The 10753-nt window shown below is 44.1% G+C and overlaps 1 protein-coding gene across 10 annotated transcripts in view; it reads left to right on the top strand.

Moving 5' to 3' along the window:
• The first annotated feature begins 4026 nt into the window (after positions 1–4026).
• LOC112398608 (RNA-binding protein 12) overlaps positions 4027–10753 on the top strand; it is a 38545-nt gene continuing 31818 nt past the window's right edge. Inside the window, exons 1-2 of one of the 10 annotated variants that reach the window (XM_024743303.1) lie at positions 4042–4104; positions 9586–9670. The gene's annotated coding sequence lies outside the window, so the exon portion shown is untranslated. Of the gene's footprint in view, positions 4223–9585; positions 9671–10753 lie in introns of all 10 variants that reach the window. The other 9 variants (XM_024743302.1, XM_024743306.1, XM_024743308.1 and 6 more) reach the window with 9 other exon arrangements.

Raw genomic sequence — 10753 nt, 5'->3', positions numbered from 1 at the left:
AGGGCCTGAGGCATAAAAAAACACGGTGTGTTTGAGAAACTGAGAGAAGGCCAAAATAGCCAGAGTAGAATTTTTCCATTTGTGGGTCTGAAACCACAGGTGGGATGTTACCAGCACTAGGAGGGGTGAGAGAAAAAATTTTAGAGTACATCACACAGATATTTTTAAAAATTTTATTGAAGTATAGTTGATTTACAATGTTGTGTTAATTTCTACTGTACAGCAAAGTTACTCAGTTAAACATATATATACTCTTTCTCATATTCTTTTCCATTATGGTTTATCACAGGATATTGAATATAGTTCCCTGTGCTATACAGTAGAACCTTGTTGTTTATCCATCCTATACATACTAGTTTGCATCTGCTAATCCCGAACTCCCTATCCTCGCCCCCCCACCCTTGGCAACCACAAGTCTGTTCTCTATGTCTGTAAGTCTGTTTCTGTTTCATAGATACGTTCATTTGTGTCATATTTTAGATTCCACATATAAGTAATATATGGTATTTGTCTTTCTCTTTCTGACTTACTTTGCTTAGTATGATAATCTCTAGGTCCATCCATGTTGCTGCTGATGGCATTATTGCCGTGGAGTGCGGCGATGGGGCTGGCAACGCAGGTGATAAAAGAATTTACTGGGTCAGAAGTGAGGGTAGAAAGCGAGATTTATTGAATACACTGCAAGGGAGCAGCAGGCGAGACCAAGAGGGGGTCTGCTGGGGGAGAGAAACTGGGCTTCTTTTATGGTCTCTTCTGGTCACCCTTGGGCGTCAAGAGCATTTGTCCCTGGGAAGGGGCCCTTGGGGCTTGGGGACCTCCCTGTGGCGCATGGGGCCTTTGAGTGGGGGATGGCCCTCCCCCTTGAGGGAGAAAGGGACAGTCCCGTTTCCAGTGGCCACGTTGCTTGCAGTTGAGACAAGGCCCTAGAGGCTTGGAACATTCCCAACTGAAGAGCCCTGGTTGGCTGCAGTGGAAGCAGGAATGGGCCAGGGCGGCTGTCCCCTTTGGTTGGCTGGGACAAGCCATGGGGGTGCCCGAAATGGACAGCAAGCTAACAATTGCGGTTGCCATATACTGGGCCTGCCGTTTGTTTACCTCTTTCATCTTCCCGTTTAGCCCTTTGGACTCTCGAGGCCTCCTCCCGGTTATTAAAGACCTTGAAGGCCGTATCTAATAGGACGGCAAAGGGAATTTGGGGTCCCTGTTCAAGTTTTTGGAGTTTTGTCTGATATCAGGTGAAGCTTGGCTGGTAAAGTGAATGGCCAGAATAGCTAGTCCCTCTGGACTCTCAGGGTTTAGGTTTGTGTATTTATGTATAGTTTCAGCTAAGCGGGCTTGAAATAAGGTAGGGTTTTCAGAGAAGTCCTGGGTTATTTCATGAAGTTTGTTGTAAGTTACTGGCTTGATGACAGCCTTTTTCATCCCCTCAATTAGGCAGGTAATCATGTAATCTCAGTGGCCTTGTCCTCATGTAGGCCCTGTGTCGGTGGCCTGATATGTCCAATTTGGTTCTGTGTCAGGGACAGCCCCAGGTGGATGGGCATTGTCAGGGGTGCAGGCATGTGCTTCATCTGCCCAAGCCCACCCTAGGGACCAAATACAGGACTTTTCCTCTAGGGTACAACAGGTGGTCAAGACAACATAGATGTCTTGTCAGGTCAGATCGAAAGCCACCGCGAGTTCCTCTGAATTCCCGAATAAAATTGGTGGGGTCCTGACCAAAAGATCCCAATTTAGTTTTGATTTGTGACAAGTCAGACATAGGCAAGGGGATGTGAACTTGAATAGTGCCCTTTTCTCCATTGGCCACCTCATGGAGAGGCAAGAGATTTTCAGGGGCTTGAGGGTGTTCAGATATGAGGCACCTGAACGGGGGTGGGAAGGTGAGAGGGTGTCGGGATAGGAAGGGGAATGGTAGGAGGGGAGCGGGTTAAGAGGAGTGCGTGGGAGATTAAAGGAGGGATGTTGGAGAATATCTGTGTCAGGCTTCGAGGGCAGAATTTGGAGAGGCATATGCGACAGTTTGTCATAATTTGGGGTTTTGTGACAGGGCCATGAAGGCCTGAATGTTGGGGACCTCAGAGTCATTCCCGAGTTTTGACAAAAGAGATCAAGCTGCAGGATGGTGTTATAGTTTAGGGACCTGTTGAGAGGCCAGACCTCCTGATCCGGAACCAAATGTCGGAGAGAGTTTGGAAATCAAATTTAATCCAATTTTTTTTTTGGCCACACTGTGCGGCTTGTGGGAGGCTTTGGGGATCTTTGTTCCCAGACCAGGGATTGAAACCGGGGCCACAGCAGTGAAAGTGCGAAGTCCTAACCACTGGACTGCTAGGGAACTTCCAAGTCCAATTTTTAAGAATACATCCCAAAGGTGAGTCAGCAAGAATAGAGGGTGTTAGACCCATATTGGACCTTAACCAGGCACAGCGTCTACCGAAAAGGCATCTCTAGAGACTTCCCAGTAGCGCAGTGGATAAGACTCCGCGCTCCCAGTGCCGGGGACCCAGGTTCCAGCGGCAACTAAGGAGCCCACGTGCTACAACTAAGGAGCCAGCCAGCCGCAACTAAGGAGCCTGCCTGCTGCAACTAAGACCCGGCACAACCAAATAAATAAATATTAACAAAACAAAACCAAACAACAAAAGGCATCCCTAGAGGGAAACAGGCCTCATGCCCTGTCCGCGAGGGACCTGAGGTTGCACTCTAGACTGGGGCTACCCCCGAACAGAGGACCTCTTGAGGCACCTTCTGTCTGACAGAGGCTTCCTGAGGCCCGGCCAATCACCCCAAGACCAGGAAGGGAAGCGGGTCTCGGGCCAACCCAGAGGGGGAAACTCTGGTTTTGTGGCGACTCGTTTGAAGTACCTGGAGATGTTGATGGATCAGGATGCACGGTCATCAAGGGAGGATGTAGAGAGAAAGGGGATCTCACAGTGTGCCTGGATTCGCCCCAACGAGCTGCTGCTGCCGACTGCGCCAGCCGTTGGAAGTGAGGAGTCTCAAGGCTAGGGCCAAAGGACACTGCCACCCCATCAGGCAGGAATGGTCGCTCAGTATGGGACCGGGTTTTAGGTCTTCGGAAGAGTCGCCTCGGCCAGGACGCTTTAATCCCCGGTCTCCAGGGACCTCAGGCCATAGGCAGTGTTGAAGAGGCGAAAAGACCGTTTCCAGAACGTACCCCTTAGGTCGACAGCGAGTCGGAGTCCCGTCCCGCAGGCCTTTACCTCCCGCCGAGGAGTAGCCCAGGCTGGGGAACTTCAATTGCCTGGAGTCAGTAGGCTGACCGCTACGTGGTGTAAGACAGATCGGAAAGGGCAGAGAGAGCACCCTACCCGCCACCAAAATGCCGCGGAGTGTGGTGATGGGGATGGCAACGCGGGCGGTAAAAGAATTTACTGAGCCAGGGACTTCCCTGGCAGTCCAGTGGTTAGGACTCTGCGCTTCCACTGCAGGGGGCAGGGGTTCGATCCCTGGTGGGGGAACTAAGACCCTGCATGCCGTGGTGCGGCTAAAAAAAAAGAAAAAAAAAGGAATTTACTGAGCCAGAAGTGAGGGTACAAGTAGTTGTGGCACACAGGCTTAGCTGCTCCTCAGCATGTGGGATCTTCCCGGACCAGGGATCGAACCCGTGTCCCCTGCATTGGCGGACGGATTCTTAACCAATGCCCCACCAGGGAAGTCCTGGATTGAAATTTTTAAATGGGAAAAAAAGAATCAGATTTTGGTTCTTCTGTCAGGGCATCATCAGTAGAACTAGGCACCATTTTGTGGTCCATTTAATCCTCAATACAATTCTGCGAGGTAGGCAGTATTTCCCTCCTTTCGCAGAAGCTCGAAGAAGTGAAGCAATTGCACGAAGCCCAACGCCAGATACTGTTCGGATTCCAACAAGCAGCTTCACTCCCTTAAGGCGGAGCTACCAAGCAAAAGTCGCCGAGCTCCTCTGCCACAAACACAAGCAACTTCCGGGAGCTACCCGAGAACCTCCGCGCGCTTGCGCCGCCCCACCCCGCCCCGTGACGTCAACCATTCCATCCCGCCCTTTCTGGAACGCGGAGCTGCTGAGCGGGCCGGCGGCCATCTTGTGAAGCGGCTAAAGAGGTGGTGGCTGCTGTGGGCTCCGGGAAGCCGTTCGGGCTGGGGCTACCGACCGCGGGGCGGAGGCACTCGCGCGGGGGGTAACTCGGGTCTGGGTTCGGGTGCCGCGCAGCTCTCCCCGGTAAGACTCCCGCAGCCCCGGAACGGGCGGGGCTGTGCGGGGCTCGAGCCGCCCCTTGGTGGCCCGGGGCGGGGCCTTCGGAGGCCTCGGAGCCCGCCGCAGTGAGCGCCCTACGCTGAAGGGTCGGGGCATGGCTGTGAGGGGCCTGGGGCGCCGCTTGTGCCTCTCGGTCCTGAGAGGGTGCAAGTAGGACACAAGAGAGGAGGAGCCTGCCTACCGAAGAGGGGACGAGGCCGTAGCGAGGACGCCCCCGTGGTCTGAGAGGGAGGAGGCCAGAACTGGGTGGCCCAGCGGCCTGCGAACGAACGGGAACTGCAGTGAAAATACACTACATCCCGAATGAGCAAGATTCTCTATGCCCCCACGTGGGGCAGAGGTTAACTGTGCCCCGAAGTGAGGAGATAATCGTAGTGAGGACACTCCCTCCACCGGAAGTGGAATGGAGGCCCCGGTGGCCTACCAGAAAAAGGGGACTACAGTCTCTGGACACACGTGGGGGGAAGGAGCTGTAGTCGGTGCTCTCCCGTGAGTGTAGGAAGGAAGTCGGAATTGGCCGCCTTCTTGGCCTTAAGGTGGAGGCGGTTGCAGTGAAACGCTTCCAAAGCCCAGCGTTGGGGCGGGGCTTACCCTCCGGGGTGTCGTTAATTTGAGAAGCCGGCCCCGGTAGCGTGGCGTGAGTCCGCCTCCCGGGCCTCTTAGTCCCCGAGTAGGGAGGGGGCTGCTTAGAGCATCACCTTTACGCGTCCCTTGAGAGAGAGCCTCCAGCATCGGAGGAGGAGGAGGTCCAATGGGATGTGGAGGCTGGGTGATTTTGATGGAGAGTGAACTGAGTTTCTCTTTTGAAGGCTGGAGGTGGTAGTTTTCGGCCACGTGAAGTGGGTGCGAGGGGCTTTGAGAATCTGCAGGTTCATGACGGGGATGGTCACTAGTGCAGGAGGCTTAGCTGCTAGATTGTAAGTGCATGGACTGTATGTGTGCTTCCAATGTGTGATTTATAGTGAAAAATTTGAGCTCCGGTGAGGGTTATTCTCGGTTATTCAGCCCTGAACCTGCCGAGAGTTGTATACTGAAAATAGCAGGCTCCGTAAGAGAGGTTTCTGGATTCTAAAACCCTCCTTGACTCCGGATTCCCAGAGATGACCTAATGTAAATTGGGATAGTTGGCAGGAACCATTTTATATTATTTAAGACTAGGGTGATGCCAGTCAATATAAGCTACTAACAAAAAATGATTGCAACTGAAGGTTTTGTTGAAGGAGAGACTTGTGATGAGTATTTCTTTTAGAGCTTCTTGCTTGAATGGTTATAAATGGTATAATTTTTGTAAAATGCAGTACTAGCAACATGAATTGCCTTGGACTTTGTTATCTAGTTTACATTGTTAATGCATTTCAGAGCCTTTGCAGTTGAAGAAAAATATCCTAGAAGTCTGGACGTATAGGCCGTTCCTGTTGGATTTTGTTTTTTAATTATAGAAATATAATACAAGACTGGTTGTATTTGTTTTTGAAATTTGGTAGTTTTGATAGCGTGGAGGATTCTGGATTTAGTGGAAGGAAATTGTGCTCAGGCATTTTCCAAGAATATTAAAACAATTGGGAAGAACTGTTACAGGTGGTTAAAAAAATTTATGGTAATTAATATTTGAAGAAAAATGGCGTGTTTATATAAAAGTTGAGGATGTGCTTAGTATTAATACTGGAAAAAAATGACGCAGGGAATGCATTTTTATATCATTTATATGCTTGATTATATATTGATTATTTTGTTTATGGATTGTGCTGCATAATTTCAATTTTTCTTATGTTCATATCTGTTAGGTGAAAAATGTGAAGCTTTAGAAACCATTGTGGTAGTTACTTGGAACATACTGTTATGTGCTAATACCAGAAAACTTCAGGCTTCTTTCACTTTCTTTGACATACCAAATGACTTGATTTTTGCGTGAGTTTGGGGGTTGTTGGTACAATCTGTAGATGTGAAACTTGATTTTGTGGGCCAGTGTGTTCCAGGTGCTGAAATCCACTGACAACGTTCATGCTGTTTTTATTCCATTTTGTAGATAGTCACGCCATCATTTCAGTTGAATATTTTCTTCTGTAGATGAGGTAGGAAGAACTGTCAGTAACCGTTGCACAAAAGATGTTTTTAGATATCCCCCCCTAAAATGCAGGGACTGTCATCCATTTCTGTAATCTTCTGCCTGGCCCATAACTGCTTGATGAATATTTGTGAATAAGTGAATATTGTTAAGTGTTTTAGGTCAACTAAGAAAAATCACTCAATCTTTAGTTTTATCAGATTTTACTACCACCACACACATACATTTTGGTTTGCATAGAGTTTAGTTCATTAAGTTTAAAGCCTTAAAACCAGTAGTGAGGGTGAATGTGGTTGGCTAGGTTAGAAGAAATATTGTTTCTTTGAAGTTTAAAGCAAGTAAGATAACGAACATTTTTGCTGGCATTTGGGGGGATTGAAAAATAACTTAATATTGTAGTGTTTTTGGCAAGAGAATAAATATCTTATTTAGAAATGTCTTTTGATTTGCTGTCTTTGAATACTGACTGGAGGTTAATGGGAAAGTTGAGTAACATGCTATCAAAGGTTTATATCTCCCTCAGTATCAGAAGAATTGTTTTATTAAGAATGGTCCCAGAACCTGAAATGTGTTCCACTTGGGGATGGGGACAAAATCGAGTTGATGAAGCTGTGTTTTTTTCCATAATGCATACCATAATATGATTATGCTGCGTGTAGCATTGTGCCCATTATGATTGGTTCTCTGTTGCTCATCTCTGTGGTAAACATTTGAAGGGTGATTGTTTCTTTTGAATCTGAAGAACTTAGGTCTGCTGTACCCTGGTTCTTGTTGATCAAAGACTTACTATTGAACAAAGTTAAAATTCACTTTTGGATGTTTATTACCAAATGAAGGGTGGAAATGGTCAAGTTCTGATTTTTGCCTTGGCTTCCTGGTAAAGAGGATTGTTGTCAGACATTATCCTGCAATTCCAAGTTTCTGGAATGGCTAGTATTTAAGAAAATCTGTCTTGTCATAATAATATGCTAAACTTTTGTAGTAGCTTTTTGTAATTGTGCATACATCTGGAATTTGTAAGAAATAAAGCCATTATGTGGCTTAATTCTCAAGATAAAGTGCAAAAGTATACTAAAGCTTCTTGTCTTAGATCTTCTGAAGTACATCAATGGATTTAATGGCAAATCAAGCCCATTTTCTCTTTCCGTTATGCTCTCTGAATAGGTAAAACATGTATTTTAGGTGTTTTGTTGCTTAGGATTGTTTCAGTCTTAAATTTCTAAAACTCACCAAAGTTTAAAGGTGACTGGAGTGAATTTTTAAAAGTCACTGGAGTGACTGGTATCCTACATTCAGTTGCTAGCTGACAGAACGCAGGAATAAGTAGGTTCCTGGAAAATAGTGATACTTCTATTAAATTATTGTGCCCCTTTCGTTGAAACAAAATACTTTTGTTGAAAACAGAAGTATTTGAGTTCTCAATTTCTATTTGAAGGAAGAGCCATAACACCAAGAGTTGTGAAGTTCTGGCTGCTAACCTGAGCTTTCTGTGTACTTTCCTTTGGCATGGGGTGAGATGTATCTTCCCTTGTGCTGAAATAGAAAAGATTAACAAATTTATGACTAGATTGATTTTGTACTTTAAATTGAATGAGTTGAACTAGGGATTTGCTGAATTCAGCTGGGCCTTTCACCTTTTCTCCTTGTTTAGTAATTTCTGGCAACCCTGTAAACATTTTAGGGAGTAGACCTAGAATGTTTTCTTTGGGCTTAACTGGCTGACCCCGAACTTGTTCCTCTCCAGTGGACATATGGTACCTTCTTGGATCTGGAAGGAAAGGGGCTGAGGAACCTGTTTCCCTTACCTTCAGGCCATGCGTCCTGGCCCCACACCAGACCTTTTGAATTGGAATCTTCAGTAGGAGTCATCACAAGTGTTTAACTAAAAAATTACCCTGATTCTGAGGCTCATAGAGTTAAACTTGTACATTTAGAAAAAAAATATTGCAATAATTCATGCTCTTCCCTGTTGAGTGTAAACTTTATGTAAAGCAAGCTTTTTTCTGTTTTACATTTCCCTTTGTGACCCGTTAGATAAACTACTAGATGTGGTTGTTTTTAAATGAAGACTTAAAATTCTAGATTTAATTTAATTTAAATTCTAGATTTAATTTAATTAATCGATCTAGAGGATCGATTGTACAACATTTAAAAGATTAACACAATGCTCTGGGCTTCTGAAGGTGTTGCTTATGACATACAGCATAGCTTTTTGTGGCAAAACAATCTCACTGTTCTTTAGTAACTTGAGTGGTTGTCCAGGTGATGTTTAGCTTGTTCTTTAGAAAAAGTTTGGAGTAATGCTAAAACGTTTGAATATGTCTTTCTGGTGATGAATATTAAGCTCAATGGTGGTATCCTGATCTTGAAAGATAGTTAAAAATAAGCATCATCATTCTAAGTAGATGTCTATGGGTAATCTTATACCTAACAGTGACAATTTTCTTCTACTCTTTTGAATATAGTTGTCTAATCATTTGGTCATATAAATTGCTTGTAAATTGTTCATAACTTCACTAGTTTGGGAGAAATTCCAGTGAAAGATGAGTGACCTGTTTTTACTTTGGAAGGACTCTTAATATGCCGGACTTTTTTTTTTTTTTTTTTAACAAGTTTCTTGGAACCATTTTGGTGTTAGAAGAAAAAGCACTCTTCCTTAATATATTGAACTCTAGTGGTTTTAACCAGGAATTAGTCCTTATAGGCCAGACCTTTCACTTCACTTATGTTTTTTTTGTTGTTTGATTGCTATTTTGGTGCAAAGGAAAATATGTTGAACGAGTAATTGCAGTAATTTCCATGAATATCCTTGAATTGATGACTTAATTTGTCCAGGAACTGTTGCTATGTGAACTTGTGCTTTTTCATCAAAAATTTGGTGGGAACCTGAGGAAATAGGTCGCCGTTGGACTTGTGTTATGGAATTTTCTGGACTGGTTTAATCATCAAGTGATTAAAGCAATTACCAGCTGTGAAGCCGATCTTTATGACTGTTTTAGTTTTCGATTGATTCTTTCTTGGGCTAATTTATGACACATTCTTGATGTATGTAAATACATAATGCTTTGAGAGAAAGCAACTTGAAAGCAACCAAATAATAAATGTGTGGGATTTTGGTACGTCTTTTTTTTTTTTTCCTAATACATTGTAATGATGTACTCCGGTGGTTTCAGACTCGCCCTTTAATATACAGTTCAGTGTGGCCTGTGCGTGTTTTGTGTTTCCTGCATTGATTTTTGCCTCCATTTATTCTCTATTGCAGTCTAAAAGTTGGTTTTAATTGGTTGCCCACAGGATTGACTTGGCCTCTACTTCTTGTTAAGAAAATACATCTCTTGTTTTATCAGGTAAGAGATTTTGAATAGAGGGTTTATTTTTATACAAAATAAATTGAGATAGCTTATTAAATAACATGAAAGTATGTGTAATAACTAAATTGTGTTTTTTTGTTTGTAATAAGCTTATTTGAGGGATGGGAGAGGGGTGGACTGGGTGTCTTGAACAGTTGTTGCTTCCTTTGGGAGTCAATTTTCTATGGATGCATTTCTTCTGCTGAATTCCTGATTATTAGGCAGTAAGTAGCTGTTTTTTCCCCCTCAGTAGCATTCTAGACTAACTACAAATATGGGTGCTTGTTATTGGTACGGTTTTTTAATATTCCTTTGCGGAATAGGCATAGAAAATGGGTCACGTTTTAGAGTACAAATTGACTTTAGGTGGAACCTTAGTGATTGGAACCTAACTTCTTGTTAAATAACTAAGGTAGGCTCAAGCAAGATAGGTTGAAATGACTCATCTGTCAAACAGGTACTTTGTAGCAGAATAGCATATCTTACTTCACGTTCTTCAGAACCTAAAAACTCTTCCTGTTTAGATGACTTTATGAATAAATCTTGTGCACTGCTTTGGTTTACTCAGCCCTTTTCTAGATGGTAATTTGGGCAGACTTTCAATATCATGTTTTCACATGTACCTTCCACTAAATCCCTTCCCTCAGCTGCAGATGGTTTGAAGACTTAATTGTGTAGGTCACTTTAGCCCTGTGCTTAATTCTTGGGACCATATCAAATTTCCATTTTATTGTGCTAATGCAGACTAACATCTCTCTCTCTCTTTCTCAAGTTTTGGGGATCTAGATTACCCATGATGTTTCCCCCAGTTAGTGATTAAGTGATTTTTGAAGTTGAACGGAATGCTATCTCATCTTTGCGTACAGCCAATATTCTAGAGTTAGTAAGGAGTGAGAATTTGATTCAATGAATCGGAACCTTCTTGATGAACTTCTTAAAGACTGCTAAATAGTAAATAAGGGCAAAAGAGTCTGTTGGTGTGACGTTTTTAGTATTAATTTTTCTTGTTGACGCTTGCAGACCAAAAATGGAAAGCTTCCCCTGCCCCTTCCCAAATTTCTAATGTTTTATATGGTCTCG

This window comes from Neophocaena asiaeorientalis, unplaced genomic scaffold, assembly GCF_003031525.2.
Source record: "Neophocaena asiaeorientalis asiaeorientalis breed wild unplaced genomic scaffold, Neophocaena_asiaeorientalis_V1.1 scaffold82, whole genome shotgun sequence".
NCBI classification, from domain to species: domain Eukaryota; kingdom Metazoa; phylum Chordata; class Mammalia; order Artiodactyla; family Phocoenidae; genus Neophocaena; species Neophocaena asiaeorientalis.
This window is presented reverse-complemented; position numbering and strand designations above follow the sequence as displayed.